Source organism: Dendrobates tinctorius, unplaced genomic scaffold (genome assembly GCF_039654945.1).
Source record: "Dendrobates tinctorius isolate UK_male_01 unplaced genomic scaffold, ASM3965494v1 ptg000245l, whole genome shotgun sequence".
NCBI lineage: Eukaryota > Metazoa > Chordata > Amphibia > Anura > Dendrobatidae > Dendrobates > Dendrobates tinctorius.
The window spans coordinates 8,439,277-8,465,108 of NW_027361912.1; the positions used below are offsets into that span (position 1 = coordinate 8,439,277).

Below are 25,832 nucleotides of genomic sequence, written 5' to 3' on the forward strand. Positions count from 1 at the left end.
CTCAGGAAAGATGTAATTTTTGGCAATTACAGGCAGATTGCCTCACTCTCGCCTTCTGCTCCAAGAAACAAACATCAATCCATTGCTGTGAGAAGCAAGGCTTTTCTTCCACACTGGGAGAAGCTAAGACTGTCATTTGCATTCCATGAATTAAGTCTCCTGAGAGACCAACAAAAATTGCCAAAGCTGACTGTATTCCAAGTCATTATGGCGGGGTATTGGGAAAAGTTTTCAATTAGCAATAATCAAGCCTTGGATAAACCTCATGGGCAACAATATTGCCACAGCGCAAAGATGAAAGAACAGAAGTGACCAAGGGCTTCCCGCTTCCAGGGCAGAACATTTTAAGCCATGGTGAGTTACAAATCACCACTAGCCCTCCACGCTGCTTCCAGGCATCCTTGGCTTACACATTCTAAGGGTTCAGTTAAGATGTAATTTTTGGCAATTACAGGCAGATTGCCTCACTCTCGCCTTCTGCTCCAAGAAACAAACATCAATCCATTGCTGTGAGAAGCAAGGCTTTTCTTCCACACTTGGAGAACCTAAGACTGTCATTTACATACCATAGATTAAGTCTCCTGAGAGACCAACAAAAATTGCCAAAGCTGACTGTATTTCAAGTCATCATGGTGGGGTATTGGGAAAAGTTTTCAATTAGCAATAATCACGCCTCGGTTAAACCTCATAGGCTATGATATTGCCACTGCGCAAAGTTGAAAGAACTGTTGTGACCAATGCCTTCCTGCTTCCAAAGCAGAGCTTGTTTAAGCTATGGTGAGTCACAAATTCTCACTAGCCCTCCCACACTGCTTCCAGGCATTCTGAGCTTCCACATTCTAAGGGCTCAGTTAAGATGAAATTTTTGGCAATTACAGGTAGATTGCCTCACTCTCTCCTTCTGCTCCAGGCAACAAACATCAATCCATTGCTGTGAGAAGCAAGGCTTTTCTTCCACGCTGGGAGAAGCTAAGACTCTGTTATTTGCATACAATGGATTAAGTCTCCTGAGAGACCAAAAAAATTGCCAAAGCTGACTGTATTTCAAGTCATCATGGCAGGGTATTGGGAAAAGTTTTCAATTAGCAATAATCACGCCTCGGTTAAACCTCATAGGCTACGATATTGCCACTGAGCAAAGTTGAAAGAACTGTTGTGACCAATGCCTTCCTGGGTCCAAAGCAGAGCTTGTTTAAGCTATGGTGAGTTACAAATTCTCACTAGCCCTCCCACACTGCTTCCAGGCATTCTGAGCTTCCACATTCTAAGGGCTCAGTTAAGATGAAATTTTTGGCAATTACAGGCAGATTGCCTCACTCTCTCCTTCTGCTCCAGGCAACAAACATCAATCCATTGCTGTGAGAAGCAAGGCTATTCTTCCACGCTGGGAGGAGCTAAGACTCTGTTATTTGCATACCATAGAGTAAGTCTCCTGAGAGACCAACAAAAATTGCCAAAGCTGACTGTATTTCAAGTCATCATGGCGGGGTATTGGGAAAAGTTTTCAATTAGCAATAATCACGCCTCGGTTAAACCTCATGGGCTACGATATTTCCACTTCGCAAAGTTGAAAGAACTGTTGTGACCAATGCCTTCCTGCTTTCAAAGCAGAGCTTGTTTAAGCTACGGTGAGTTACAAATTCTCACTAGCCCTCCCACACTGCTTCCAGGCATCCTGGGCTTCCACATTCTGAGGGCTCAGGAAAGATGTAATTTTTGGCAATTACAGGCAGATTGCCTCACTCTCGCCTACTGCTCCAAGAAACAAACATCAATCCATTGCTGTGAGAAGCAAGGCTTTTCTTCCACACTGGGAGGACCTAAGACTGTCATTTGCATACCATAGATTAAGTCTCCTGAGAATCCAACAAAAATTGCCAAAGCTAACCGTATTTCAAGTCATCATGGCGGGGTATTGGGAAAAGTTTTCAATTAGCAATAATCACGCCTCGGTTAAACCTCATGGGCTACGATATTGTCACTGCACAAAGTTGAAAGAACTGTTGTGACCAATGCCTTCTCGCTTCCAAATCAGAGCTTGTTTAAGCTACGGTGAGTTACAAATTCTCACTAGCCCTCCCACACTGCTTCCAGGCATCCTGGGCTTCCACATTCTGAGGACTCAGGAAAGATGTAATTTTTGGCAATTACAGGCAGATTGCCTCACTCTCGCCTTCTGCTCCAAGAAACAAACATCAATCCATTGCTGTGAGAAGCAAGGCTTTTCTTCCACACTGGGAGAAGCTAAGACTGTCATTTGCATTCCATGAATTAAGTCTCCTGAGAGACCAACAAAAATTGCCAAAGCTGACTGTATTCCAAGTCATTATGGCGGGGTATTGGGAAAAGTTTTCAATAAGCAATAATCACGCCTTGGATAAACCTCATGGGCAACAATATTGCCACAGCGCAAAGATGAAAGAACAGAAGTGACCAAGGGCTTCCCGCTTCCAGGGCAGAACATTTTAAGCCATGGTGAGTTACAAATCACCACTAGCCCTCCACGCTGCTTTCAGGCATCCTTGGCTTACACATTCTAAGGGTTCAGTTAAGATGTAATTTTTGGCAATTACAGGCAGATTGCCTCACTCTCGCCTTCTGCTCCAAGAAACAAACATCAATCCATTGCTGTGAGAAGCAAGGCTTTTCTTCCACACTGGGAGGACCTAAGACTGTCATTTACATACCATAGATTAAGTCTCCTGAGAGACCAACAAATATTGCCAAAGCTGACTGTATTTCAAGTCATCATGGCGGGGTATTGGGAAAAGTTTTCAATTAGCAACAATCACGCCTCGGTTAAACCTCATAGGCTACGATATTGCCACTGCGCAAAGTTGAAAGAACTGTTGTGACCAATGCCTTCCTGCTTCCAAAGCAGAGCTTGTTTAAGCTATGGTGAGTCACAAATTCTCACTAGCCCTCCCACACTGCTTCCAGGCATTCTGAGCTTCCACATTCTAAGGGCTCAGTTAAGATGAAATTTTTGGCAATTACAGGCAGATTGCCTCACTCTCTCCTTCTGCTCCAGGCAACAAACATCAATCCATTGCTGTGAGAAGCAAGGCTTTTCTTCCACGCTGGGAGTAGATAAGACTCTGTTATTTGCATACAATGGATTAAGTCTCCTGAGAGACCAACAAAAATTGCCAAAGCTGACTGTATTTCAAGTCATCATGGCAGGGTATTGGGAAAAGTTTTCAATTAGCAATAATCACGCCTCAGTTAAACCTCATAGGCTACGATATTGCCACTGCGCAAAGTTGAAAGAACTGTTGTGACCAATGCCTTCCTGCGTCCAAAGCAGAGCTTGTTAAAGCTATGGTGAGTTACAAATTCTCACTAGCCCTCCCACACTGCTTCCAGGCATTCTGAGCTTCCACATTCTAAGGGTTCAGTTAAGACGAAATTTTTGGCAATTACAGGCAGATTGCCTCACTCTCTCCTTCTGCTCCAGGCAACAAACATCAATCCATTGCTGTGAGAAGCAAGGCTATTCTTCCACGCTGGGAGGAGCTAAGACTCTGTTATTTGCATACCATAGAGTAAGTCTCCTGAGAGACCAACAAAAATTGCCAAAGCTGACTGTATTTCAAGTCATCATGGCGGGGTATTGGGAAAAATTTTCAATTAGCAATAATCACGCCTCGGTTAAACCTCATGGGCTACGATATTGCCACTTCGCAAAGTTGAAAGAACTGTTGTGACCAATGCCTTCCTGCTTTCAAAGCAGAGCTTGTTTAAGCTACGGTGAGTTACAAATTCTCACTAGCCCTCCCACACTGCTTCCAGGCATCCTGGGCTTCCACATTCTGAGAGCTCAGGAAAGATGTAATTTTTGGCAATTACAGGCAGATTACCTCACTCTCGCCTACTGCTCCAAGAAACAAACATCAATCCATTGCTGTGAGAAGCAAGGCTTTTCTTCCACACTGGGAGGACCTAAGACTGTCATTTGCATACCATAGATTAAGTCTCCTGAGAGACCAACAAAAATTGCCAAAGCTGACTGTATTTCAAGTCATCATGGCGGGGTATTGGGAAAAGTTTTCAATTAGCAATAATCACGCCTCGGTTAAACCTCATGGGCTACGATATTGTCACTGCACAAAGTTGAAAGAACTGTTGTGACCAATGCCTTCCCGCTTCCAAATCAGAGCTTGTTTAAGCTACGGTGAGTTACAAATTCTCACTAGCCCTCCCACACTGCTTCCAGGCATCCTGGGCTTCCACATTCTGAGGGCTCAGGAAAGATGTAATTTTTGGCAATTACAGGCAGATTGCCTCACTCTCGCCTTCTGCTCCAAGAAACAAACATCAATCCATTGCTGTGAGAAGCAAGGCTTTTCTTCCACACTGGGAGAACCTAAGACTGTCATTTACATACCATAGATTAAGTCTCCTGAGAGACCAACAAAAATTGCCAAAGCTGACTGTATTTCAAGTCATCATGGTGGGATATTGGGAAAAGTTTTCAATTACCAATAATCACGCCTCGGTTAAACCTCATAGGCTACGATATTGCCACTGCGCAAAGTTGAAAGAACTATTGTGACCAATGCCTTCCTGCTTCCAAAGCAGAGCTTGTTTAAGCTATGGTGAGTCACAAATTCTCACTGGCACTCCCACACTGATTCCAGGCATTCTGAGCTTCCACATTCTAAGGGCTCAGTTAAGATGAAATTTTTGGCAATTACAGGTAGATTGCCTCACTCTCTCCTTCTGCTCCAGGCAACAAACATCAATCCATTGCTGTGAGAAGCAAGGCTTTTCTTCCACGCTGGGAGGAGCTAAGACTCTGTTATTTGCATACAATGGATTAAGTCTCCTGAGAGACCAACAAAAATTGCCAAAGCTGACTGTATTTCAAGTCATCATGGCGGAGTATTGGGAAAAGTTTTCAATTAGCAATAATTACGCCTCGGTTAAACCTCATGGGCTACGATATTGCCACTTCGCAAAGTTGAAAGAACTGTTGTGACCAATGCCTTCCTGCTTTCAAAGCAGAGCTTGTTTAAGCTACGGTGAGTTACAAATTCTCACTAGCCCTCCCACACTGCTTCCAGGCATCCTGGGCTTCCACATTCTGAGGGCTCAGGAAATATGTAATTTTTGGCAATTACAGGCAGATTGCCTCACTCTCGCCTACTGCTCCAAGAAACAAACATCAATCCATTGCTGTGAGAAGCAAGGCTTTTCTTCCACACTGGGAGGACCTAAGACTGTCATTTGCATACCATAGATTAAGTCTCCTGAGAGACCAACAAAAATTGCCAAAGCTAACTGTATTTCAAGTCATCATGGCGGGGTATTGGGAAAAGTTTTCAATTAGCAATAATCACGCCTCGGTTAAACCTCATGGGCTACGATATTGTCACTGCACAAAGTTGAAAGAACTGTTGTGACCAATGCCTTCCCGCTTCCAAATCAGAGCTTGTTTAAGCTACGGTGAGTTACAAATTCTCACTAGCCCTCCCACACTGCTTCCAGGCATCCTGGGCTTCCACATTCTGAGGGCTCAGGAAAGATGTAATTTTTGGCAATTACAGGCAGATTGCCTCACTCTCGCCTTCTGCTCCAAGAAACAAACATCAATCCATTGCTGTGAGAAGCAAGGCTTTTCTTCCACACTGGGAGAAGCTAAGACTGTCATTTGCATTCCATGAATTAAGTCTCCTGAGAGACCAACAAAAATTGCCAAAGCTGACTGTATTCCAAGTCATTATGGCGGGGTATTGGGAAAAGTTTTCAATAAGCAATAATCACGCCTTGGATAAACCTCATGGGCAACAATATTGCCACAGCGCAAAGATGAAAGAACAGAAGTGACCAAGGGCTTCCCGCTTCCAGGGCAGAACATTTTAAGCCATGGTGAGTAACAAATCACCACTAGCCCTCCACGCTGCTTTCAGGCATCCTTGGCTTACACACTCTAAGGGTTCAGTTAAGATGTAATTTTTGGCAATTACAGGCAGATTGCCTCACTCTCGCCTTCTGCTCCAAGAAACAAACACCAATCCATTGCTGTGAGAAGCAAGGCTTTTCTTCCACACTGGGAGGACCTAAGACTGTCATTTACATACCATAGATTAAGTCTCCTGAGAGACCAGCAAAAATTGCCAAAGCTGACTGTATTTCAAGTCATCATGGCGGGGTATTGGGAAAAGTTTTCAATTAGCAACAATCACGCCTCGGTTAAACCTCATAGGCTACGATATTGCCACTGCGCAAAGTTGAAAGAACTGTTGTGACCAATGGCTTCCTGCTTCCAAAGCAGAGCTTGTTTAAGCTATGGTGAGTCACAAATTCTCACTAGCCCTCCCACACTGCTTCCAGGCATTCTGAGCTTCCACATTCTAAGGGCTCAGTTAAGATGCAATTTTTGGCAATTACAGGCAGATTGCCTCACTCTCTCCTTCTGCTCCAGGCAACAAACATCAATCCATTGCTGTGAGAAGCAAGGCTTTTCTCCCACGCTGGGAGGAGATAAGACTCTGTTATTTGCATACAATGGATTAAGTCTCCTGAGAGACCAACAAAAATTGACAAAGCTGACTGTATTTCAAGTCATCATGGCAGGGTATTTGGGAAAAGTTTTCAATTAGCAATAATCACGCCTCGGTTAAACCTCATAGGCTACGATATTGCCACTGCGCAAAGTTGAAAGAACTGTTGTGACCAATGCCTTCCTGCATCCAAAGCAGAGCTTGTTTAAGCTATGGTGAGTTACAAATTCTCACTAGCCCTCCCACACTGCTTCCAGGCATTCTGAGCTTCCACATTCTAAGGGCTCAGTTAAGATGAAATTTTTGGCAATTACAGGCAGATTGCCTCACTCTCTTCTTCTGCTCCAGGCAACAAACATCAATCCATTGCTGTGAGAAGCAAGGCTATTCTTCCACGCTGGGAGGAGCTAAGACTCTGTTATTTGCATACCATAGAGTAAGTCTCCTGAGAGACCAACAAAAATTGCCAAAGCTGACTGTATTTCAAGTCATCATGGCGGGGTATTGGGAAAAGTTTTCAATTAGCAATAATCACGCCTCGGTTAAACCTCATGGGCTACGATATTGTCACTGCACAAAGTTGAAAGAACTGTTGTGACCAATGCCTTCCCGCTTCCAAATCATAGCTTGTTTAAGCTACGGTGAGTTACAAATTCTCACTAGCCCTCCCACACTGCTTCCAGGCATCCTGGGCTTCCACATTCTGAGGGCTCAGGAAAGATGTAATTTTTGGCAATTACAGGCAGATTGCCTCACTCTCGCCTTCTGCTCCAAGAAACAAACATCAATCCATTGCTGTGAGAAGCAAGGCTTTTCTTCCACACTGGGAGAACCTAAGACTGTCATTTACATACCATAGATTAAGTCTCCTGAGAGACCAACAAAAATTGCCAAAGCTGACTGTATTTCAAGTCACCATGGTGGGGTATTGGGAAAAGTTTTCAATTAGCAATAATCACGCCTCGGTTAAACCTCATAGGCTACGATATTGCCACTGCGCAAAGTTGAAAGAACTGTTGTGACCAATGCCTTCCTGCTTCCAAAGCAGAGCTTGTTTAAGATATGGTGAGTCACAAATTCTCACTAGCACTCCCACACTGCTTCCAGGCATTCTGAGCTTCCACATTCTAAGGGCTCAGTTAAGATGAAATTTTTGGCAATTACAGGTAGATTGCCTCACTCTCTCCTTCTGCTCCAGGCAACAAACATCAATCCATTGCTGTGAGAAGCAAGGCTATTCTTCCACGCTGGGAGGAGCTAAGACTCTGTTATTTGCATACAATGGATTAAGTCTCCTGAGAGACCAACAAAAATTGCCAAAGCTGACTGTATTTCAAGTCATCATGGCAGGGTATTGGGAAATGTTTTCAATTAGCAATAATCACGCCTCGGTTAAACCTCATAGGCTACGATATTGCCACTGCGCAAAGTTGAAAGAACTGTTGTGACCAATGCCTTCCTGCGTCCAAAGCAGAGCTTGTTTAAGCTATGGTGAGTTACAAATTCTCACTAGCCCTCCCACACTGCTTCCAGGCATTCTGAGCTTCCACATTCTAAGGGCTCAGTTAAGATGAAATTTTTGGCAATTACAGGCAGATTGCCTCACTCTCTCCTTCTGCTCCAGGCAACAAACATCAATCCATTGCTGTGAGAAGCAAGGCTATTCTTCCACGCTGGGAGGAGCTAAGACTCTATTATTTGCATACCATAGAGTAAGTCTCCTGAGAGACCAACAAAAATTGCCAAAGCTGACTGTATTTCAAGTCATCATGGCGGGGTATTGGGAAAAGTTTTCAATTAGCAATAATCACGCCTCGGTTAAACCTCATGGGCTACGATACTGCCACTTCGCAAAGTTGAAAGAACTGTTGTGACCAATGCCTTCCTGCTTTCAAAGCAGAGTTTGTTTAAGCTACGGTGAGTTACAAATTCTCACTAGCCCTCCCACACTGCTTCCAGGCATCCTGGGCTTCCACATTCTGAGGGCTCAGGAAAGATGTAATTTTTGGCAATTACAGGCAGATTGCCTCACTCTCGCCTTCTGCTCCAAGAAACAAACATCAATCCATTGCTGTGAGAAGCAAGGCTTTTCTTCCACACTGGGAGGACCTAAGACTGTCATTTGCATACCATAGATTAAGTCTCCTGAGAGACCAACAAAAATTGCCAAAGCTGACTGTATTTCAAGTCATCATGGCGGGGTATTGGGAAAAGTTTTCAATTAGCAATAATCACGCCTCAGTTAAACCTCATGGGCTACGATATTGTCACTGCACAAAGTTGAAAGAACTGTTGTGACCAATGCCTTCCCGCTTCCAAATCAGAGCTTGTTTAAGCTACGGTGAGTTACAAATTCTCACTAGCCCTCCCACACTGCTTCCAGGCATCCTGGGCTTCCACATTCTGAGGGCTCAGGAAAGATGTAATTTTTGGCAATTACAGGCAGATTGCCTCACTCTCGCCTTCTGCTCCAGGCAACAAACATCAATCCATTGCTGTGAGAAGCAAGGCTTTTCTTCCACACTGGGAGAAGCTAAGACTGTCATTTGCATTCCATGAATTAAGTCTCCTGAGAGACCAACAAAAATTGCCAAAGCTGACTGTATTCCAAGTCATTATGGCGGGGTATTGGGAAAAGTTTTCAATTAGCAATAATCACGCCTTGGATAAACCTCATGGGCAACAATATTGCCACAGCGCAAAGATGAAAGAACAGAAGTGACCAAGGGCTTCCCGCTTCCAGGGCAGAACATTTTAAGCCATGGTGAGTTACAAATCACCACTAGCCCTCCACGCTGCTTCCAGGCATCCTTGTCTTACACATTCTAAGGGTTCAGTTAAGATGAAATTTTTGGCAATTACAGGCAGATTTCCTCACTCTCTCCTTCTGCTCCAGGCAACAAACATCAATCCATTGCTGTGAGAAGCAAGGCTATTCTTCCACGCTGGGAGGAGCTAAGACTCTGTTATTTGCATATCATAGATTAAGTCTCCTGAGAGACCAACAAAAATTGCCAAAGCTGACTGTATTTCAAGTCATCATGGCAGGGTATTGGAAAAAGTTTTCAATTAGCAATAATCACGCCTCGGTTAAACCTCATGGGCTACGATATTGCCACTGCGCAAAGTTGAAAGAACTGTTGTGACCAATGCCTTCCTGCTTTCAAAGCAGAGCTTGTTTAAGCTACGGTGAGTTACAAATTCTCACTAGCCCTCCCACACTGCTTCCAGGCATCCTGGGCTTCCACATTCTGAGGGCTCAGGAAAGATGTAATTTTTGGCAATTACATGCAGATTGCCTCACTCTCGCCTACTGCTCCAAGAAACAAACATCAATCCATTGCTGTGAGAAGCAAGGCTTTGCTTCCACACTGGGAGGACCTAAGACTGTCATTTGCATACCATAGATTAAGTCTCCTGAGAGACCAACAAAAATTGCCAAAGCTGACTGTATTTCAAGTCATCATGGCGGGGTATTAGGAAAAGTTTTCAATTAGCAATAATCACGCCTCGGTTAAACCTCATGGACTACGATCTTGCCACTGCGCAAATTTGAAAGAACTGTTGTGACCAATGCCTTCCTGCTTCCAAAGCAGAGCTTGTTTAAGCTGCGGTGAGTTACAAATTCTCACTAGCCCTCCCACACTGCTTCCAGGCATCCTGGGCTTCCACATTCTGAGGGCTCAGGAAAGATGTAATTTTTGGCAATTACAGGCAGATTGCCTCACTCTCGCCTTCTGCTCCAAGAAACAAACATCAATCCATTGCTGTGAGAAGCAAGGCTTTTCTTCCACACTGGGAGAAGCTAAGACTGTCATTTGCATTCCATGAATTAAGTCTCCTGAGAGACCAACAAAAATTGCCAAAGCTGACTGTATTCCAAGTCATTATGGCGGGGTATTGGGAAAAGTTTTCAATTAGCAATAATCACGCCTTGGATAAACCTCATGGGCAACAATATTGCCACAGCGCAAAGATGAAAGAACAGAAGTGACCAAGGGCTTCCCGCTTCCAGGGCAGAACATTTTAAGCCATGGTGAGTTACAAATCACCACTAGCCCTCCACGCTGCTTTCAGGCATCCTTGGCTTACACATTCTAAGGGTTCAGTTAAGATGTAATTTTTGGCAATTACAGGCAGATTGCCTCACTCTCGCCTTCTGCTCCAAGAAACAAACATCAATCCATTGCTGTGAGAAGCAAGGCTTTTCTTCCACACTGGGAGGACCTAAGACTGTCATTTACATACCATAGATTAAGTCTCCTGAGAGACCAACAAAAATTGCCAAAGCTGACTGTATTTCAAGTCATCATGGCGGGGTATTGGGAAAAGTTTTCAATTAGCAACAATCACGATTCGGTTAAACCTCATAGGCTACGATATTGCCACTGCGCAAAGTTGAAAGAACTGTTGTGACCAATGCCTTCCAGCTTCCAAAGCAGAGCTTGTTTAAGCTATGGTGAGTTACAAATTCTTACTAGCCCTCCCACACTGCTTCCAGGCATCCTGGGCTTCCACATTCTGAGGGCTCAGGAAAGATGTAATTTTTGGCAATTACAGGGAGATTGCCTCACTCTCGCCTTCTGCTCCAAGAAACAAACATCAATCCATTGCTGTGAGAAGCAAGGCTTTTCTTCCACGCTGGGAGGAGATAAGACTCTGTTATTTGCATACAATGGATTAAGTCTCCTGAGAGACCAACAAAAATTGCCAAAGCTGACTGTATTTCAAGTCATCATGGCAGGGTATTGGGAAAAGTTTTCAATTAGCAATAATCACGCCTCGGTTAAACCTCATAGGCTACGATATTGCCACTGCGCAAAGTTGAAAGAACTGTTGTGACCAATGCCTTCCTGCATCCAAAGCAGAGCTTGTTTAAGCTATGGTGAGTTACAAATTCTCACTAGCCCTCCCACACTGCTTCCAGGCATTCTGAGCTTAAACATTCTAAGGGCTCAGTTAAGATGAAATTTTTGGCAATTACAGGCAGATTGCCTCACTCTCTCCTTCTGCTCCAGGCAACAAACATCAATCCATTGCTGTGAGAAGCAAGGCTATTCTTCCACGCTGGGAGGAGCTAAGACTCTGTTATTTGCATACTATAGAGTAAGTCTCCTGAGAGACCAACAAAAATTGCCAAAGCTGACTGTATTTCAAGTCATCATGGCGGGGTATTGGGAAAAGTTTTCAATTAGCAATAATCACGCCTCGGTTAAACCTCATGGGCTACGATATTGCCACTTCGCAAAGTTGAAAGAACTGTTGTGACCAATGCCTTCCTGCTTTCAAAGCAGAGCTTGTTTAAGCTACGGTGAGTTACAAATTCTCACTAGCCCTCCCACACTGCTTCCAGGCATCCTGGGCTTCCACATTCTGAGGGCTCAGGAAAGATGTAATTTTTGGCAATTACAGGCAGATTGCCTCACTCTCGCCTACTGCTCCAAGAAACAAACATCAATCCATTGCTGTGAGAAGCAAGGCTTTTCTTCCACACTGGGAGGACCTAAGACTGTCATTTGCATACCATAGATTAAGTCTCCTGAGAGACCAACAAAAATTGCCAAAGCTGACTGTATTTCAAGTCATCATGGCAGGGTATTGGGAAAAGTTTTCAATTAGCAATAATCACGCCTCGGTTAAATCTCATGGGCTACGATATTGTCACTGCACAAAGTTGAAAGAACTGTTGTGACCAATGCCTTCCCGCTTCCAAATCAGAGCTTGTTTAAGCTACGGTGAGTTACAAATTCTCACTAGCCCTCCCACACTGCTTCCAGGCATCCTGGGCTTCCACATTCTGAGGGCTCAGGAAAGATGTAATTTTTGGCAATTACAGGCAGATTGCCTCACTCTCGCCTTCTGCTCCAAGAAACAAACATCAATCCATTGCTGTGAGAAGCAAGGCTTTTCTTCCACACTGGGAGAAGCTAAGACTGTCATTTGCATTCCATGAATTAAGTCTCCTGAGAGACCAACAAAAATTGCCAAAGCTGACTGTATTCCAAGTCATTATGGCGGGGTATTGGGAAAAGTTTTCAATAAGCAATAATCACGCCTTGGATAAACATCATGGGCAACAATATTGCCACAGCGCAAAGATGAAAGAACAGAAGTGACCAAGGGCTTCCCGCTTCCAGGGCAGAACATTTTAAGCCATGGTGAGTTACAAATCACCACTAGCCCTCCACGCTGCTTCCAGGCATCCTTGTCTTACACATTCTAAGGGCTCAGTTAAGATGAAATTTTTGGCAATTACAGGCAGATTGCCTCACTCTCTCCTTCTGCTCCAGGCAACAAACATCAATCCATTGCTGTGAGAAGCAAGGCTATTCTTCCACGCTGGGAGGAGCTAAGACTCTGTTATTTGCATATCATAGATTAAGTCTCCTGAGAGACCAACAAAAATTGCCAAAGCTGACTGTATTTCAAGTCATCATGGCGGGGTATTGGAAAAAGTTTTCAATTAGCAATAATCACGCCTCGGTTAAACCTCATGGGCTACGATATTGTCACTGCACAAAGTTGAAAGAACTGTTGTGACCAATGCCTTCCCGCTTCCAAATCAGAGCTTGTTTAAGCTACGGTGAGTTACAAATTCTCAATAGCCCTTCCACACTGCTTCCAGGCATCGTCAGCTTCCATATTCTAAGGGCTCAGTTAAGATGATATTTTTGGCCATTACAGACAGATTGCCTCACTCTCTCCTTCTGCTCCAAGAAACAAACATCAATCCATTGCTGTGAGAAGCAAAGCTTTTCTTACACACTGGGAGGACCTAAGACTGTCATTTGCATACCATAGATTAAGTCTCCTGAGAGACCAACAAAAATTGCCAAAGCTGACTGTATTTCAAGTCATCATGGGGTATTGGGAAAAGTTTTCAATTAGCAATAATCACGCCTCGGTTAAACCTCATGGACTACGATCTTGCCACAGCGCAAAGTTGAAAGAACTGTTGTGACCAATGCCTTCCTGCTTCCAAAGCAGAGCTTGTTTAAGCTGCGGTGAGTTACAAATTCTCACTAGCCCTCCCACACTGCTTCCAGGCATCCTGGGCTTCCACATTCTGAGGGCTCAGGAAAGATGTAATTTTTGGCAATTACAGGCAGATTGCCTCACTCTCGCCTTCTGCTCCAAGAAACAAACATCAATCCATTGCTGTGAGAAGCAAGGCTTTTCTTCCACACTGGGAGAAGCTAAGACTGTCATTTGCATTCCATGAATTAAGTCTCCTGAGAGACCAACAAAAATTGCCAAAGCTGACTGTATTCCAAGTCATTATGGCGGGGTATTGGGAAAAGTTTTCAATTAGCAATAATCACGCCTTGGATAAACCTCATGGGCAACAATATTGCCACAGCGCAAAGATGAAAGAACAGAAGTGACCAAGGGCTTCCCGCTTCCAGGGCAGAACATTTTAAGCCATGGTGAGTTACAAATCACCACTAGCCCTCCACGCTGCTTACAGGCATCCTTGGCTTACACATTCTAAGGGTTCAGTTAAGATGTAATTTTTGGCAATTACAGGCAGATTGCCTCACTCTCGCCTTCTGCTCCAAGAAACAAACATCAATCCATTGCTGTGAGAAGCAAGGCTTTTCTTCCACACTGGGAGAACCTAAGACTGTCATTTACATACCATAGATTAAGTCTCCTGAGAGACCAACAAAAATTGCCAAAGCTGACTGTATTTCAAGTCATCATGGTGGGGTATTGGGAAAAGTTTTCAATTAGCAATAATCACGCCTCGGTTAAACCTCATAGGCTACGATATTGCCACTGCGCAAAGTTGAAAGAATTGTTGTGACCAATGCCTTCCTGCTTCCAAAGCAGAGCTTGTTTAAGGTATGGTGAGTCACAAATTCTCACTAGCACTCCCACACTGCTTCCAGGCATTCTGAGCTTCCACATTCTAAGGGCTCAGTTAAGATGAAATTTTTGGCAATTACAGGTAGATTGCCTCACTCTCTCCTTCTGCTCCAGGCAACAAACATCAATCCATTGCTGTGAGAAGCAAGGCTTTTCTTCCACGCTGGGAGGAGCTAAGACTCTGTTATTTGCATACAATGGATTAAGTCTCCTGAGAGACCAACAAAAATTGCCAAAGCTGACTGTATTTCAAGTCATCATGGCAGGGTATTGGGAAAAGTTTTCAATTAGCAATAATCACGCCTCGGTTAAACCTCATAGGCTACGATATTGCCACTGCGCAAAGTTTAAAGAATTGTTGTGACCAATGCCTTCCTGCGTCCAAAGCAGAGCTTGTTTAAGCTATGGTGAGTTACAAATTCTCACTAGCCCTCCCACACTGCTTCCAGGCATTCTGAGCTTCCACATTCTAAGGGCTCAGTTAAGATGAAATTTTTGGCAATTACAGGCAGATTGCCTCACTCTCTCCTTCTGCTCCAGGCAACAAACATCAATCCATTGCTGTGAGAAGCAAGGCTATTCTTCCACGCTGGGAGGAGCTAAGACTCTGTTATTTGCATACCATAGAGTAAGTCTCCTGAGAGACCAACAAAAATTGCCAAAGCTGACTGTATTTCAAGTCATCATGGAGGGGTATTGGGAAAAGTTTTCAATTAGCAATAATCACGCCTCGGTTAAACCTCATGGGATACGATATTGCCACTTCGCAAAGTTGAAAGAACTGTTGTGACCAATGCCTTCCTGCTTTCAAAGCAGAGCTTGTTTAAGCTACGGTGAGTTACAGATTCTCACTAGCCCTCCCACACTGCTTCCAGGCATCCTGGGCTTCCACATTCTGAGGGCTCAGGAAAGATGTAATTTTTGGCAATTTCAGGCAGATTGCCTCACTCTCGCCTACTGCTCCAAGAAACAAACATCAATCCATTGCTGTGAGAAGCAAGGCTTTTCTTCCACACTGGGAGGACCTAAGACTGTCATTTGCATACCATAGATTAAGTCTCCTGAGAGACCAACAAAAATTGCCAAAGCTAACAGTATTTCAAGTCATCATGGCGGGGTATTGGGAAAAGTTTTCAATTAGCAATAATCACGCCTCGGTTAAACCTCATGGGCTACGATATTGTCACTGCACAAAGTTGAAAGAACTGTTGTGACCAATGCCTTCCCGCTTCCAAATCAGAGCTTGTTTAAGCTACGGTGAGTTACAAATTCTTACTAGCCCTCCCACACTGCTTCCAGGCATCCTGGGCTTCCACATTCTGAGGGCTCAGGAAAGATGTAATTTTTGGCAATTACAGGCAGATTGCCTCACTCTCGCCTTCTGCTCCAAGAAACAAACATCAATCCATTGCTGTGAGAAGCAAGGCTTTTCTTCCACACTGGGAGAAGCTAAGACTGTCATTTGCATTCCATGAATTAAGTCTCCTGAGAGACCAACAAAAATTGCCAAAGCTGACTGTATTCCAAGTCATTATGGCGGGGTATTGGGAAAAGTTTTCAATAAGCAATAATCACGCCTTGGATAAACCTCATGGGCAACAATATTGCCACAGCGCAAAGATGAAAGAACAGAAGTGACCAAGGGCTTCCCGCTTCCAGGGCAGAACATTTTAAGCCATGGTGAGTTACAAATCACCACTAGCCCTCCACGCTGCTTTCAGGCATCCTTGGCTTACACATTCTAAGGGTTCAGTTAAGTTGTAATTTTTGGCAATTACAGGCAGATTGCCTCACTCTCGCCTTCTGCTCCAAGAAACAAAAATCAATCCATTGCTGTGAGAAGCAAGGCTTTTCTTCCACACTGGGAGGACCTAAGACTGTCATTTACATACCATAGATTAAGTCTCCTGAGAGACCAACAAAAATTGCCAAAGCTGACTGTATTTCAAGTCATCATGGCAGGGTATTGGGAAAAGTTTTCAATTAGCAACAATCACGCCTCGGTTAAACCTCATAGGCTACGATATTGCCACTGCGCAAAGTTGAAAGAACTGTTGTGACCAATGCCTTCCTGCTTCCAAAGCAGAGCTTGTTTAAGCTATGGTGAGTCACAAATTCTCACTAGCCCTCCCACACTGCTTCCAGGCATTCTGAGCTTCCACATTCTAAGGGCTCAGTTAAGTTGAAATTTTTGGCAATTACAGGCAGATTGCCTCACTCTCTCCTTCTGCTCCAGGCAACAAACATCAATCCATTGCTGTGAGAAGCAAGGCTTTTCTTCCATGCTGGGAGGAGATAAGACTCTGTTATTTGCATACAATGGATTAAGTCTCCTGAGAGACCAACAAAAATTGCCAAAGCTGACTGTATTTCACGTCATCATGGCAGGGTATTGGGAAAAGTTTTCAATTAGCAATAATCACGCCTCGGTTAAACCTCATAGGCTACGATATTGCCACTGCGCAAAGTTGAAAGAACTGTTGTGACCAATGCCTTCCTGCGTCCAAAGCAGAGCTTGTTTAAGCTATGGTGAGTTACAAATTCTCACTAGCTCTCCCACACTGCTTCCAGGCATTCTGAGCTTCCACATTCTAAGGGCTCAGTTAAGATGAAATTTTTGACAATTACAGGCAGATTGCCTCACTCTCGCCTTCTGCTCCAAGAAACAAACATCAATCCATTGCTGTGAGAAGCAAGGCTTTTCTTCCACACTGGGAGGACCTAAGACTGTCATTTACATACCATAGATTAAGTCTCCTGAGAGACCAACAAAAATTGCCAAAGCTGATTGTATTTCAAGTCATCATGGCGGGGTATTCGGAAAAGTTTTCAATTAGCAATAATCACGCCTCGGTTAAACTTCATAGGCTACGATATTGCCACTGCGCAAAGTTGAAAGAACTGTTGTGACCAATGCCTTCCTGCTTCCAAAGCAGAGCTTGTTTAAGCTATGGTGAGTTACAAATTCTCACTAGCCCTCCCACACTGCTTCCAGGCATTCTGAGCTTCCACATTCTAAGGGCTCAGTTAAGATGAAATTTTTGGCAATTACAGGCAGATTGCCTCACTCTCGCCTTCTGCTCCAGGCAACAAACATCAATCCATTGCTGTGAGAAGCAAGGCTTTTCTTCCACACTGGGAGAAGCTAAGACTGTCATTTGCATTCCATGAATTAAGTCCCCTGAGAGACCAACAAAAATTGCCAAAGCTGACTGTATTCCAAGTCATTATGGCGGGGTATTGGGAAAAGTTTTCAATTAGCAATAATCACGCCTTGGATAAACCTCATGGGCAACAATATTGCCACAGCGCAAACATGAAAGAACAGAAGTGACCAAGGGCTTCCCGCTTCCAGGGCAGAACATTTTAAGCCATGGTGAGTTACAAATCACCACTAGCCCTCCACGCTGCTTCCAGGCATCCTTGTCTTACACATTCTAAGGGCTCAGTTAAGATGAAATTTTTGGCAATTACAGGCAGATTGCCTCACTCTCTCCTTCTGCTCCAGGCAACAAACATCAATCCATTGCTGTGAGAAGCAAGGCTATTCTTCCACGCTGGGAGGAGCTAATACTCTGTTATTTGCATATCATAGGTTAAGTCTCCTGAGAGACCAACAAAAATTGCCAAAGCTGACTGTATTTCAAGTCATCATGGCGGGGTATTGGAAAAAGTTTTCAATTAGCAATAATCACGCCTCGGTTAAACCTCATGGGCTACGATATTGTCACTGCACAAAGTTGAAAGAACTGTTGTGACCAATGCCTTCCCGCTTCCAAATCAGAGCTTGTTTAAGCTACGGTGAGTTACAAATTCTCAATAGCCCTTCCACACTGCTTCCAGGCATCCTGAGCTTCCACATTCAAAGGGCTCAGTTAAGATGAAATTTTTGGCCATTACAGGCAGATTGCCTCACTTTCTCCTTCTGCTCCAAGAAACAAACATCAATCCATTGCTGTGAGAAGCAAGGCTTTTCTTTCACACTGGGAGGACCTAAGACTGTCATTTGCATACCATAGATTAAGTCTCCTGAGAGACCAACAAAGATTGCCAAAGCTGACTGTATTTCAAGTCATCATGGCGGGGTATTGGGAAAAGTTTTCAATTAGCAATAATCACGCCTCGGTTAAACCTCATGGGCTACGATATTGTCACTGCGCAAAGTTGAAAGAACTGTTGTGACCAATGCCTTCCCGCTTCCAAATCAGAGCTTGTTTAAGCTACGGTGAGTTACAAATTCTCAATAGCCCTTCCACACTGCTTCCAGGCATCCTGAGCTTCCACATTCTAAGGGCTCAGTTAAGATGAAATTTTTGGCCATTACAGGCAGATTGCCTCACTCTTTCCTTCTGCTTCAGGCAACAAACATCAATCCATTGCTGTGAGAATCTAGGCTTTTCTTCCACGCTGGGAGGAGATAAGACTCTGTTATTTGCATACAATGGATTAAGTCTTCTGAGAGACCAACAAAAATTGCCTAAGCTGACTGTATTTCAAGTCATCATGGCGGGGTATTGGGAAAAGTTTTCAATTAGCAATAATCACGCCTCGGTTAAACCTCATGGGCTACGATATTGCCACTGCGCAAAGTTGAAAGAACTGTTGTGACCAATGCCTTCCTGCTTTCAAAGCAGAGCTTGTTTAAGCTACGGTGAGTTACAAATTCTCACTAGCCCTCCCACACTGCTTCCAGGCATCCTGGGCTTCCACATTCTGAGGGCTCAGGAAAGATGTAATTTTTGGCAATTACAGGCAGATTGCCTCACTCTCGCCTACTGCTCCAAGAAACAAACATCAATCCATTGCTGTGAGAAGCAAGGCTTTGCTTCCACACTGGGAGGACCTAAGACTGTCATTTGCATACCATAGATTAAGTCTCCTGAGAGACCAACAAAAATTGCCAAAGCTGACTGTATTTCAAGTCATCATGGCGGGGTATTGGGAAAAGTTTTCAATTAGCAATAATCACGCCTCGGTTAAACCTCATGGGCTACGATATTGTCACTGCACAAAGTTGAAAGAACTGTTGTGACCAATGCCTTCCCGCTTCCAAATCAGAGCTTGTTTAAGCTACGGTGAGTTACAAATTCTCAATAGCCCTTCCACACTGCTTCCAGGCATCGTGAGCTTCCACATTCTAAGGGCTCAGTTAAGATGATATTTTTGGCCATTACAGGCAGATTGCCTCACTCTCTCCTTCTGCTCCAAGAAACAAACATCAATCCATTGCTGTGAGAAGCAAAGCTTTTCTTCCACACTGGGAGGACCTAAGACTGTCATTTGCATACCATAGATTAAGTCTCCTGAGAGACCAACAAAAATTGCCAAAGCTGACTGTATTTCAAGTCATCATGGCGGGGTATTGGGAAAAGTTTTCAATTAGCAATAATCACGCCTCGGTTAAACCTCATGGACTACGATCTTGCCACTGCGCAAAGTTGAAAGAACTGTTGTGACCAATGCCTTCCTGCTTCCAAAGCAGAGCTTGTTTAAGCTGCGGTGAGTTACAAATTCTCACTAGCCCTCCCACACTGCTTCCAGGCATCCTGGGCTTCCACATTCTGAGGGCTCAGGAAAGATGTAATTTTTGGCAATTACAGGCAGATTGCCTCACTCTCGCCTTCTGCTCCAAGAAACAAACATCAATCCATTGCTGTGAGAAGCAAGGCTTTTCTTCCACACTGGGAGAAGCTAACACTGTCATTTGCATTCCATGAATTAAGTCTCCTGAGAGACCAACAAAAATTGCCAAAGCTGACTGTATTCCAAGTCATTATGGCGGGGTATTGGGAAAAGTTTTCAATTAGCAATAATCACGCCTTGGATAAACCTCATGGGCAACAATATTGCCACAGCGCAAAGATGAAAGAACAGAAGTGACCAAGGGCTTCCCTCTTCCAGGGCAGAACATTTTAAGCCATGGTGAGTTACAAATCACCACTAGCCCTCCACGCTGCTTCCAGGCATCCTTGGCTTACACATTCTAAGGGTTCAGTTAAGATGTAATTTTTGGCAATTACAGGCAGATTGCCTCACTCTCGCCTTCTGCTCCAAGAAACAAACATCAATCCATTGCTGTGAGAAGCAAGGCTTTTCTTCCACACTGGGAGAACCTAAGACTGTCATTTACATACCATAGATTAAGTCTCCTGAGAGACCAACAAAAATTGCCAAAGCTGACTGTATTTCAAGTCATCATGGTGGGGTTTTGGGAAAAGTTTTCAATTAGCAATAAACACGCCTCGGTTAAACCTCATAGGCTACGATATTGCCACTGCGCAAAGTTGAAAGAACTGTTGTGACCAATGCCTTCCTGCTTCCAAAGCAGAGCTTGTTTAAGCTATGGTGAGTCACAAATTCTCACTAGCACTCCCACACTGCTTCCAGGCATTCTGAGCTTCCACATTCTAAGGGCTCAGTTAAGATGAAATTTTTGGCAATTACAGGTAGATTGCCTCACTCTCTCCTTCTGCTCCAGGCAACAAACATCAATCCATTGCTGTGAGAAGCAAGGCTTTTCTTCCACGCTGGGAAGAGCTAAGACTCTGTTATTTGCATACAATGGATTAAGTCTCCTGAGAGACCAACAAAAATTGCCAATGCTGACTGTATTTCAAGTCATCATGGCAGGGTATTGGGAAAAGTTTTCAATTAGCAATAATCACGCCTCGGTTAAACCTCATAGGCTACGATATTGCCACTGCGCAAAGTTGAAAGAACTGTTGTGACCAATGCCTTCCTGCATCCAAAGCAGAGCTTGTTTAATCTATGGTGAGTTACAAATTCTCACTAGCCCTCCCACACTGCTTCCAGGCATTCTGAGCTTCCACATTCTAAGGGCTCAGTTAAGATGAAATTTTTGGCAATTACAGGCAGATTGCCTCACTCTCTCCTTCTGCTCCAGGCAACAAACATCAATCCATTGCTGTGAGAAGCAAGGCTTTTCTTCCACACTGGGAGAAGCTAAGACTGTCATTTGCATTCCAAGAATTAAGTCTTTTGAGAGACCAACAAAAATTGCCAAAGCTGACTGTATTCCAAGTCATTATGGCGGGGTATTGGGAAACGTTTTCAATTAGCAATAATCACGCCTTGGATAAACCTCATGGGCAACAATATTGCCACAGCGCAAAGATGAAAGAACAGAAGTGACCAAGGGCTTCCCGCTTCCAGGGCAGAACATTTTAAGCCATGGTGAGTTACAAATCACCACTAGCCCTCCACGCTGCTTCCAGGCATCCTTGTCTTACACATTCTAAGGGTTCAGTTAAGATGTAATTTTTGGCAATTACAGGCAGATTGCCTCACTCTCACCTTCTGCTCCAAGAAACAAACATCAATCCATTGCTGTGAGAAGCAAGGCTTTTCTTCCACACTGGGAGGACCTAAGACTGTCATTTACATACCATAGATTAAGTCTTCCGAGAGACCAACAAAAAATGTCAAAGCTCACTGAATTTCAAGTCATCATGGCGGGGTATTGGGACAAGTTTTCAATTAGCAATAATCACGCCTCGGTTAAACCTCATAGGCTACGATATTGCCACTGCGCAAAGTTGAAAGAACTGTTGTGACCAATGCCTTCCTGCTTCCAAAGCAGAGCTTGTTAAAGCTATGGTGAGTTACAAATTCTCACTAGCCCTCCCACACTGCTTCCAGGCATTCTGAGCTTCCACATTCTAAGGGCTCAGTTAAGATGAAATTTTTGGCAATTACAGGCAGATTGCCTCACTCTCTCCTTCTGCTCCAGGCAACAAACATCAATCCATTGCTGTGAGAAGCAAGGCTATTCTTCCACGCTGGGAGGAGCTAAGACTCTGTTATTTGCATATCATAGATTAAGTCTCCTGAGAGACCAACAAAAATTGCCAAAGCTGACTGTATTTCAAGTCATCATGGCGGGGTATTGGAAAAAGTTTTCAATTAGCAATAATCACCCCTCGGTTAAACCTCATGGGCTACGATATTGTCACTGCACAAAGTTGAAAGAACTGTTGTGACCAATGCCTTCCTGCTTCCAAATCAGAGCTTGTTTAAGCTACGGTGAGTTACAAATTCTCAATAGCCCTTCCACACTGCTTCCAGGCATCCTGAGCTTACACATTCTAAGGGCTCAGTTAAGATGAAATTTTTGGCCATTACAGGCAGATTGCCTCACTCTCTCCTTCTGCTCCAAGAAACAAACATCAATCCATTGCTGTGAGAAGCAAGGCTTTTCTTCCACGCTGGGAGGACCTAAGACTGTCATTTGCATACCATAGATTAAGTCTCCTGAGAGACCAACAAAGATTGCCAAAGCTGACTGTATTTCAAGTCATCATGGCGGGGTATTGGGAAAAGTTTTCAATTAGCAATAATCAGGCCTCGGTTAAACCTCATGGGCTACGATATTATCACTGCGCAAAGTTGAAAGAACTGTTGTGACCAATGCCTTCCCGCTTCCAAATCAGAGCTTGTTTAAGCTACGGTGAGTTACAAATTCTCAATAGCCCTTCCACACTGCTTCCAGGCATCCTGAGCTTCCACATTCTAAGGGCTCAGTTAAGATGAAATTTTTGGCCATTACAGGCAGATTGCCTCACTCTTTCCTTCTGCTTCAGGCAACAAACATCAATCCATTGCTGTGAGAATCTAGGCTTTTCTTCCACGCTGGGAGGAGGTAAGACTCTGTTATTTGCATACAATGGATTAAGTCTCCTGAGAGACCAACAAAAATTGCCAAAGCTGACTGTATTTCAAGTCATAATGGCGGGGTATTGGGAAAAGTTTTCAACTAGCAATAATCCCGCCTCGGTTAAACCTCATGGGCTACGATATTGCCACTGCGCAAAGTTGAAAAAACTGTTGTGACCAATGCCTTCCTGCTTCCAAAGCAGAGCTTGTTTAAGCTACGGTGAGTTACAAATTCTCACTAGCCCTCCCACACTGCTTCCAGGCATCCAGGGCTTCCACATTCTGAGGGCTCAGGAAAGATGTAATTTTTGGCAATTACAGGCAGATTGCCTCACTCTCGCCTTCTGCTCCAAGAAACAAACATCAATCCATTGCTGTGAGAAGCAAGGCTTTTCTTCCACACTGGGAGGACCTAAGACTGTCATTTACATACCATAGATTAAGTCTCCTGAGAGACCAACAAAAATTGCCAAAGCTGACTGTATTTCAAGTCATCATGGCGGGGTATTGGGAAAAGTTTTCAATTAGCAATAATCACGCCTCGGTTAAACCTCATAGACTACGATATAGCCACTGCGCAAAGTTGAAAGAACTGTTGTGACCAATGCCTTCCTGCTTCCAAAGCAGAGCTTGTTTAAGCTATGGTGAGTTACAAATTCTCACTAGCCCTCCCACACTGCTTCCAGGCATTCTGAGCTTCCACATTGTAAGGGCTCAGTTAAGATGAAATTTTTGGCAATTACAGGCAGATTGCCTCACTCTCTCCTTCTGCTCCAGGCAACAAACATCAATCCATTGCTGTGAGAAGCAAGGCTATTCTTCCACGCTGGGAGGAGCTAAGACTCTGTTATTTGCATACCATAGATTAAGTCTCCTGAGAGACCAACAAAAATTGCCAAAGCTGACTGTATTGCAAGTCATCATGGCGGGGTATTGGGAAAAGTTTTCAATTAGCAATAATCACGCCTCGGTTAAACCTCATGGGCTATGATATTGCCACTGCGCAAAGTTGAAAGAACTGTTGTGACCAATGCCTTCCTGCTTCCAAAGCAGAGCTTGTTTAAGCTACGGTGAGTTACAAATTCTCACTAGCCCTCCCACACTGCTTCCAGGCATCCTGGGCTTCCACATTCTGAGGGCTCAGGAAAGATGTAATTTTTGGCAATTACAGGCAGATTGCCTAACTCTCGCCTTCTGCTCCAAGAAACAAACATCAATCCATTGCTGTGAGAAGCAAGGCTTTTCTTCCACACTGGGAGAAGCTAAGACTGTCATTTGCATTCCATGAATTAAGTCCCCTGAGAGACCAACAAAAATTGCCAAAGCTGACTGTATTCCAAGTCATTATGGCGGGGTATTGGGAAAAGTTTTCAATAAGCAATAATCACGCCTTGGTTAAACCTCATGGGCAACAATATTGCCATAGCGCAAAGATGAAAGAACAGAAGTGACCAAGGGCTTCCCGCTTCCAGGGCAGAACATTTTAAGCCATGGTGAGTTCCAAATCACCAATAGCCCTCCACGCTGATTCCAGGCATCCTGGGCTTCCACATTCTAAGGGCTCAGTTAAGATGTAATTTTTGGCAATTACAGGCAGATTGCCTCACTCTCGCCTTCTGCTCCAAGAAACAAACATCAATCCATTGCTGTGAGAAGCAAGGCTTTTCTTCCACACTGGGAGGACCTAAGACTGTCATTTGCATACCATAGATTAAGTCTCCTGAGAGACCAACAAAAATTGCCAAAGCTGACTGTATTTCAAGTCATCATGGCGGGGTATTGGGAAAAGTTTTCAATTCGCAATAATCACGCCTCGATTAAACCTCATGGGCTACGATATTGTCACTGCACAAAGTTGAAAGAACTGTTGTGACCAATGCCTTCCCGTTTCCAAATCAGAGCTTGTTTAAGCTATGGTGAGTTACAAATTCTCAATAGCCCTTCCACACTGCTTCCAGGCATCGTGAGCTTCCACATTCTAAGGGCTCAGTTAAGATGATATTTTTGGCCATTACAGGCAGATTGCCTCACTCTCTCCTTCTGCTCCAAGAAACAAACATCAATCCATTGCTGTGAGAAGCAAAGCTTTTCTTCCACACTGGGAGGACCTAAGACTGTCATTTGCATACCATAGACTAAGTCTCCTGAGAGACCAAAAAAAATTGCCAAAGCTGACTGTATTTCAAGTCATCATGGCGGGGTATTGGGAAAAGTTTTCAATTAGCAATAATCACGCCTCGGTTAAACCTCATAGGCTACGATATTGCCACTGCGCATAGTTGAAAGAACTGTTGTGACCAATGCCTTCCTGCATCCAAAGCAGAGCTTGTTTAAGCTATGGTGAGTTACAAATTCTCACTAGCCCTCCCACACTGCTTCCAGGCATCCTGGGCTTCCACATTCTGAGGGCTCAGGAAAGATGTAATTTTTGGCAATTACAGGCAGATTGCCTAACTCTCGCCTTCTGCTCCAAGAAACAAACATCAATCCATTGCTGTGAGAAGCAAGGCTTTTCTTCCACACTGGGAGAAGCTAAGACTGTCATTTGCATTCCATGAATTAAGTCTCCTGAGAGACCAACAAAAATTGCCAAAGCTGACTGTATTCCAAGTCATTATGGCGGGGTATTGGGAAAAGTTTTCAATAAGCAATAATCACGCCTTGGTTAAACCTCATGGGCAACAATATTGCCATAGCGCAAAGATGAAAGAACAGAAGTGACCAAGGGCTTCCCGCTTCCAGGGCAGAACATTTTAAGCCATGGTGAGTTCCAAATCACCAATA

The 25,832-nt window shown here is 44.0% G+C and overlaps 61 non-coding genes across 61 annotated transcripts; all 61 read right to left on the reverse strand.

Moving 5' to 3' along the window:
• Window positions 1-155: 155 nt before the first annotated feature.
• On the reverse strand, window positions 156-296 carry LOC141062158 (U4 spliceosomal RNA). Its single transcript, XR_012223952.1, has one exon. It is a non-coding gene; the product is annotated as a U4 spliceosomal RNA (small nuclear RNA).
• A 281-nt stretch (window positions 297-577) lies between these two features.
• LOC141062929 (U4 spliceosomal RNA) lies at window positions 578-718 on the reverse strand. The gene has a single exon (XR_012224628.1). It is a non-coding gene; the product is annotated as a U4 spliceosomal RNA (small nuclear RNA).
• Window positions 719-1,003: 285 nt separating this feature from the next.
• LOC141062104 (U4 spliceosomal RNA) lies at window positions 1,004-1,143 on the reverse strand. The gene has a single exon (XR_012223903.1). It is a non-coding gene; the product is annotated as a U4 spliceosomal RNA (small nuclear RNA).
• Window positions 1,144-1,428: 285 nt separating this feature from the next.
• On the reverse strand, window positions 1,429-1,569 carry LOC141061015 (U4 spliceosomal RNA). Its single transcript, XR_012222916.1, has one exon. It is a non-coding gene; the product is annotated as a U4 spliceosomal RNA (small nuclear RNA).
• A 283-nt stretch (window positions 1,570-1,852) lies between these two features.
• Window positions 1,853-1,993, reverse strand: LOC141061813 (U4 spliceosomal RNA). The gene has a single exon (XR_012223639.1). It is a non-coding gene; the product is annotated as a U4 spliceosomal RNA (small nuclear RNA).
• Window positions 1,994-2,276: 283 nt separating this feature from the next.
• LOC141062128 (U4 spliceosomal RNA) lies at window positions 2,277-2,417 on the reverse strand. Its single transcript, XR_012223925.1, has one exon. It is a non-coding gene; the product is annotated as a U4 spliceosomal RNA (small nuclear RNA).
• A 281-nt stretch (window positions 2,418-2,698) lies between these two features.
• Window positions 2,699-2,839, reverse strand: LOC141061092 (U4 spliceosomal RNA). Its single transcript, XR_012222986.1, has one exon. It is a non-coding gene; the product is annotated as a U4 spliceosomal RNA (small nuclear RNA).
• Window positions 2,840-3,124: 285 nt separating this feature from the next.
• Window positions 3,125-3,265, reverse strand: LOC141061086 (U4 spliceosomal RNA). The gene has a single exon (XR_012222981.1). It is a non-coding gene; the product is annotated as a U4 spliceosomal RNA (small nuclear RNA).
• Window positions 3,266-3,550: 285 nt separating this feature from the next.
• On the reverse strand, window positions 3,551-3,691 carry LOC141061064 (U4 spliceosomal RNA). Its single transcript, XR_012222961.1, has one exon. It is a non-coding gene; the product is annotated as a U4 spliceosomal RNA (small nuclear RNA).
• A 283-nt stretch (window positions 3,692-3,974) lies between these two features.
• Window positions 3,975-4,115, reverse strand: LOC141063139 (U4 spliceosomal RNA). The gene has a single exon (XR_012224818.1). It is a non-coding gene; the product is annotated as a U4 spliceosomal RNA (small nuclear RNA).
• Window positions 4,116-4,398: 283 nt separating this feature from the next.
• LOC141061643 (U4 spliceosomal RNA) lies at window positions 4,399-4,539 on the reverse strand. The gene has a single exon (XR_012223485.1). It is a non-coding gene; the product is annotated as a U4 spliceosomal RNA (small nuclear RNA).
• Window positions 4,540-4,824: 285 nt separating this feature from the next.
• Window positions 4,825-4,965, reverse strand: LOC141061672 (U4 spliceosomal RNA). The gene has a single exon (XR_012223511.1). It is a non-coding gene; the product is annotated as a U4 spliceosomal RNA (small nuclear RNA).
• Window positions 4,966-5,248: 283 nt separating this feature from the next.
• Window positions 5,249-5,389, reverse strand: LOC141061038 (U4 spliceosomal RNA). The gene has a single exon (XR_012222937.1). It is a non-coding gene; the product is annotated as a U4 spliceosomal RNA (small nuclear RNA).
• A 283-nt stretch (window positions 5,390-5,672) lies between these two features.
• Window positions 5,673-5,813, reverse strand: LOC141062129 (U4 spliceosomal RNA). The gene has a single exon (XR_012223926.1). It is a non-coding gene; the product is annotated as a U4 spliceosomal RNA (small nuclear RNA).
• Window positions 5,814-6,094: 281 nt separating this feature from the next.
• LOC141063041 (U4 spliceosomal RNA) lies at window positions 6,095-6,235 on the reverse strand. Its single transcript, XR_012224729.1, has one exon. It is a non-coding gene; the product is annotated as a U4 spliceosomal RNA (small nuclear RNA).
• Window positions 6,236-6,520: 285 nt separating this feature from the next.
• LOC141061650 (U4 spliceosomal RNA) lies at window positions 6,521-6,662 on the reverse strand. The gene has a single exon (XR_012223491.1). It is a non-coding gene; the product is annotated as a U4 spliceosomal RNA (small nuclear RNA).
• Window positions 6,663-6,947: 285 nt separating this feature from the next.
• LOC141063140 (U4 spliceosomal RNA) lies at window positions 6,948-7,088 on the reverse strand. Its single transcript, XR_012224819.1, has one exon. It is a non-coding gene; the product is annotated as a U4 spliceosomal RNA (small nuclear RNA).
• Window positions 7,089-7,371: 283 nt separating this feature from the next.
• LOC141061138 (U4 spliceosomal RNA) lies at window positions 7,372-7,512 on the reverse strand. The gene has a single exon (XR_012223028.1). It is a non-coding gene; the product is annotated as a U4 spliceosomal RNA (small nuclear RNA).
• Window positions 7,513-7,797: 285 nt separating this feature from the next.
• Window positions 7,798-7,938, reverse strand: LOC141061032 (U4 spliceosomal RNA). The gene has a single exon (XR_012222932.1). It is a non-coding gene; the product is annotated as a U4 spliceosomal RNA (small nuclear RNA).
• A 285-nt stretch (window positions 7,939-8,223) lies between these two features.
• Window positions 8,224-8,364, reverse strand: LOC141060933 (U4 spliceosomal RNA). Its single transcript, XR_012222842.1, has one exon. It is a non-coding gene; the product is annotated as a U4 spliceosomal RNA (small nuclear RNA).
• A 283-nt stretch (window positions 8,365-8,647) lies between these two features.
• LOC141061252 (U4 spliceosomal RNA) lies at window positions 8,648-8,788 on the reverse strand. Its single transcript, XR_012223130.1, has one exon. It is a non-coding gene; the product is annotated as a U4 spliceosomal RNA (small nuclear RNA).
• Window positions 8,789-9,071: 283 nt separating this feature from the next.
• On the reverse strand, window positions 9,072-9,212 carry LOC141061845 (U4 spliceosomal RNA). The gene has a single exon (XR_012223668.1). It is a non-coding gene; the product is annotated as a U4 spliceosomal RNA (small nuclear RNA).
• Window positions 9,213-9,495: 283 nt separating this feature from the next.
• On the reverse strand, window positions 9,496-9,636 carry LOC141063084 (U4 spliceosomal RNA). The gene has a single exon (XR_012224768.1). It is a non-coding gene; the product is annotated as a U4 spliceosomal RNA (small nuclear RNA).
• Window positions 9,637-9,919: 283 nt separating this feature from the next.
• Window positions 9,920-10,060, reverse strand: LOC141061719 (U4 spliceosomal RNA). Its single transcript, XR_012223554.1, has one exon. It is a non-coding gene; the product is annotated as a U4 spliceosomal RNA (small nuclear RNA).
• Window positions 10,061-10,343: 283 nt separating this feature from the next.
• Window positions 10,344-10,484, reverse strand: LOC141061846 (U4 spliceosomal RNA). Its single transcript, XR_012223669.1, has one exon. It is a non-coding gene; the product is annotated as a U4 spliceosomal RNA (small nuclear RNA).
• A 281-nt stretch (window positions 10,485-10,765) lies between these two features.
• LOC141062037 (U4 spliceosomal RNA) lies at window positions 10,766-10,906 on the reverse strand. The gene has a single exon (XR_012223842.1). It is a non-coding gene; the product is annotated as a U4 spliceosomal RNA (small nuclear RNA).
• Window positions 10,907-11,191: 285 nt separating this feature from the next.
• Window positions 11,192-11,332, reverse strand: LOC141062880 (U4 spliceosomal RNA). Its single transcript, XR_012224584.1, has one exon. It is a non-coding gene; the product is annotated as a U4 spliceosomal RNA (small nuclear RNA).
• Window positions 11,333-11,617: 285 nt separating this feature from the next.
• On the reverse strand, window positions 11,618-11,758 carry LOC141063101 (U4 spliceosomal RNA). Its single transcript, XR_012224784.1, has one exon. It is a non-coding gene; the product is annotated as a U4 spliceosomal RNA (small nuclear RNA).
• A 283-nt stretch (window positions 11,759-12,041) lies between these two features.
• Window positions 12,042-12,182, reverse strand: LOC141061969 (U4 spliceosomal RNA). The gene has a single exon (XR_012223781.1). It is a non-coding gene; the product is annotated as a U4 spliceosomal RNA (small nuclear RNA).
• Window positions 12,183-12,465: 283 nt separating this feature from the next.
• Window positions 12,466-12,606, reverse strand: LOC141062476 (U4 spliceosomal RNA). The gene has a single exon (XR_012224239.1). It is a non-coding gene; the product is annotated as a U4 spliceosomal RNA (small nuclear RNA).
• A 283-nt stretch (window positions 12,607-12,889) lies between these two features.
• LOC141060930 (U4 spliceosomal RNA) lies at window positions 12,890-13,030 on the reverse strand. The gene has a single exon (XR_012222839.1). It is a non-coding gene; the product is annotated as a U4 spliceosomal RNA (small nuclear RNA).
• A 283-nt stretch (window positions 13,031-13,313) lies between these two features.
• Window positions 13,314-13,451, reverse strand: LOC141062370 (U4 spliceosomal RNA). Its single transcript, XR_012224144.1, has one exon. It is a non-coding gene; the product is annotated as a U4 spliceosomal RNA (small nuclear RNA).
• Window positions 13,452-13,734: 283 nt separating this feature from the next.
• Window positions 13,735-13,875, reverse strand: LOC141061847 (U4 spliceosomal RNA). The gene has a single exon (XR_012223670.1). It is a non-coding gene; the product is annotated as a U4 spliceosomal RNA (small nuclear RNA).
• A 281-nt stretch (window positions 13,876-14,156) lies between these two features.
• Window positions 14,157-14,297, reverse strand: LOC141060886 (U4 spliceosomal RNA). The gene has a single exon (XR_012222799.1). It is a non-coding gene; the product is annotated as a U4 spliceosomal RNA (small nuclear RNA).
• A 285-nt stretch (window positions 14,298-14,582) lies between these two features.
• On the reverse strand, window positions 14,583-14,723 carry LOC141062881 (U4 spliceosomal RNA). The gene has a single exon (XR_012224585.1). It is a non-coding gene; the product is annotated as a U4 spliceosomal RNA (small nuclear RNA).
• A 285-nt stretch (window positions 14,724-15,008) lies between these two features.
• LOC141061834 (U4 spliceosomal RNA) lies at window positions 15,009-15,149 on the reverse strand. The gene has a single exon (XR_012223658.1). It is a non-coding gene; the product is annotated as a U4 spliceosomal RNA (small nuclear RNA).
• A 283-nt stretch (window positions 15,150-15,432) lies between these two features.
• On the reverse strand, window positions 15,433-15,573 carry LOC141061243 (U4 spliceosomal RNA). The gene has a single exon (XR_012223122.1). It is a non-coding gene; the product is annotated as a U4 spliceosomal RNA (small nuclear RNA).
• Window positions 15,574-15,856: 283 nt separating this feature from the next.
• LOC141062131 (U4 spliceosomal RNA) lies at window positions 15,857-15,997 on the reverse strand. The gene has a single exon (XR_012223927.1). It is a non-coding gene; the product is annotated as a U4 spliceosomal RNA (small nuclear RNA).
• Window positions 15,998-16,278: 281 nt separating this feature from the next.
• LOC141061016 (U4 spliceosomal RNA) lies at window positions 16,279-16,419 on the reverse strand. Its single transcript, XR_012222917.1, has one exon. It is a non-coding gene; the product is annotated as a U4 spliceosomal RNA (small nuclear RNA).
• A 285-nt stretch (window positions 16,420-16,704) lies between these two features.
• LOC141063123 (U4 spliceosomal RNA) lies at window positions 16,705-16,845 on the reverse strand. The gene has a single exon (XR_012224804.1). It is a non-coding gene; the product is annotated as a U4 spliceosomal RNA (small nuclear RNA).
• A 283-nt stretch (window positions 16,846-17,128) lies between these two features.
• Window positions 17,129-17,269, reverse strand: LOC141061797 (U4 spliceosomal RNA). Its single transcript, XR_012223625.1, has one exon. It is a non-coding gene; the product is annotated as a U4 spliceosomal RNA (small nuclear RNA).
• A 283-nt stretch (window positions 17,270-17,552) lies between these two features.
• Window positions 17,553-17,693, reverse strand: LOC141062411 (U4 spliceosomal RNA). Its single transcript, XR_012224181.1, has one exon. It is a non-coding gene; the product is annotated as a U4 spliceosomal RNA (small nuclear RNA).
• A 283-nt stretch (window positions 17,694-17,976) lies between these two features.
• Window positions 17,977-18,117, reverse strand: LOC141060931 (U4 spliceosomal RNA). The gene has a single exon (XR_012222840.1). It is a non-coding gene; the product is annotated as a U4 spliceosomal RNA (small nuclear RNA).
• A 283-nt stretch (window positions 18,118-18,400) lies between these two features.
• Window positions 18,401-18,541, reverse strand: LOC141061285 (U4 spliceosomal RNA). The gene has a single exon (XR_012223160.1). It is a non-coding gene; the product is annotated as a U4 spliceosomal RNA (small nuclear RNA).
• A 285-nt stretch (window positions 18,542-18,826) lies between these two features.
• LOC141061008 (U4 spliceosomal RNA) lies at window positions 18,827-18,967 on the reverse strand. The gene has a single exon (XR_012222910.1). It is a non-coding gene; the product is annotated as a U4 spliceosomal RNA (small nuclear RNA).
• A 283-nt stretch (window positions 18,968-19,250) lies between these two features.
• LOC141063141 (U4 spliceosomal RNA) lies at window positions 19,251-19,391 on the reverse strand. Its single transcript, XR_012224820.1, has one exon. It is a non-coding gene; the product is annotated as a U4 spliceosomal RNA (small nuclear RNA).
• Window positions 19,392-19,674: 283 nt separating this feature from the next.
• LOC141061264 (U4 spliceosomal RNA) lies at window positions 19,675-19,815 on the reverse strand. Its single transcript, XR_012223141.1, has one exon. It is a non-coding gene; the product is annotated as a U4 spliceosomal RNA (small nuclear RNA).
• Window positions 19,816-20,098: 283 nt separating this feature from the next.
• Window positions 20,099-20,239, reverse strand: LOC141061848 (U4 spliceosomal RNA). Its single transcript, XR_012223671.1, has one exon. It is a non-coding gene; the product is annotated as a U4 spliceosomal RNA (small nuclear RNA).
• Window positions 20,240-20,520: 281 nt separating this feature from the next.
• LOC141061485 (U4 spliceosomal RNA) lies at window positions 20,521-20,661 on the reverse strand. Its single transcript, XR_012223342.1, has one exon. It is a non-coding gene; the product is annotated as a U4 spliceosomal RNA (small nuclear RNA).
• Window positions 20,662-20,946: 285 nt separating this feature from the next.
• LOC141061574 (U4 spliceosomal RNA) lies at window positions 20,947-21,087 on the reverse strand. Its single transcript, XR_012223423.1, has one exon. It is a non-coding gene; the product is annotated as a U4 spliceosomal RNA (small nuclear RNA).
• A 283-nt stretch (window positions 21,088-21,370) lies between these two features.
• LOC141062449 (U4 spliceosomal RNA) lies at window positions 21,371-21,511 on the reverse strand. The gene has a single exon (XR_012224216.1). It is a non-coding gene; the product is annotated as a U4 spliceosomal RNA (small nuclear RNA).
• A 281-nt stretch (window positions 21,512-21,792) lies between these two features.
• On the reverse strand, window positions 21,793-21,933 carry LOC141062512 (U4 spliceosomal RNA). Its single transcript, XR_012224272.1, has one exon. It is a non-coding gene; the product is annotated as a U4 spliceosomal RNA (small nuclear RNA).
• A 285-nt stretch (window positions 21,934-22,218) lies between these two features.
• Window positions 22,219-22,359, reverse strand: LOC141061690 (U4 spliceosomal RNA). The gene has a single exon (XR_012223527.1). It is a non-coding gene; the product is annotated as a U4 spliceosomal RNA (small nuclear RNA).
• Window positions 22,360-22,642: 283 nt separating this feature from the next.
• On the reverse strand, window positions 22,643-22,783 carry LOC141061806 (U4 spliceosomal RNA). Its single transcript, XR_012223633.1, has one exon. It is a non-coding gene; the product is annotated as a U4 spliceosomal RNA (small nuclear RNA).
• A 285-nt stretch (window positions 22,784-23,068) lies between these two features.
• Window positions 23,069-23,209, reverse strand: LOC141061223 (U4 spliceosomal RNA). The gene has a single exon (XR_012223105.1). It is a non-coding gene; the product is annotated as a U4 spliceosomal RNA (small nuclear RNA).
• Window positions 23,210-23,492: 283 nt separating this feature from the next.
• Window positions 23,493-23,633, reverse strand: LOC141060934 (U4 spliceosomal RNA). The gene has a single exon (XR_012222843.1). It is a non-coding gene; the product is annotated as a U4 spliceosomal RNA (small nuclear RNA).
• A 285-nt stretch (window positions 23,634-23,918) lies between these two features.
• On the reverse strand, window positions 23,919-24,059 carry LOC141062922 (U4 spliceosomal RNA). Its single transcript, XR_012224622.1, has one exon. It is a non-coding gene; the product is annotated as a U4 spliceosomal RNA (small nuclear RNA).
• A 283-nt stretch (window positions 24,060-24,342) lies between these two features.
• Window positions 24,343-24,483, reverse strand: LOC141062301 (U4 spliceosomal RNA). Its single transcript, XR_012224081.1, has one exon. It is a non-coding gene; the product is annotated as a U4 spliceosomal RNA (small nuclear RNA).
• Window positions 24,484-24,764: 281 nt separating this feature from the next.
• LOC141062002 (U4 spliceosomal RNA) lies at window positions 24,765-24,905 on the reverse strand. Its single transcript, XR_012223811.1, has one exon. It is a non-coding gene; the product is annotated as a U4 spliceosomal RNA (small nuclear RNA).
• A 283-nt stretch (window positions 24,906-25,188) lies between these two features.
• LOC141061175 (U4 spliceosomal RNA) lies at window positions 25,189-25,329 on the reverse strand. The gene has a single exon (XR_012223062.1). It is a non-coding gene; the product is annotated as a U4 spliceosomal RNA (small nuclear RNA).
• A 283-nt stretch (window positions 25,330-25,612) lies between these two features.
• LOC141062114 (U4 spliceosomal RNA) lies at window positions 25,613-25,753 on the reverse strand. Its single transcript, XR_012223912.1, has one exon. It is a non-coding gene; the product is annotated as a U4 spliceosomal RNA (small nuclear RNA).
• Between the last annotated feature and the right edge of the window lie 79 nt (window positions 25,754-25,832).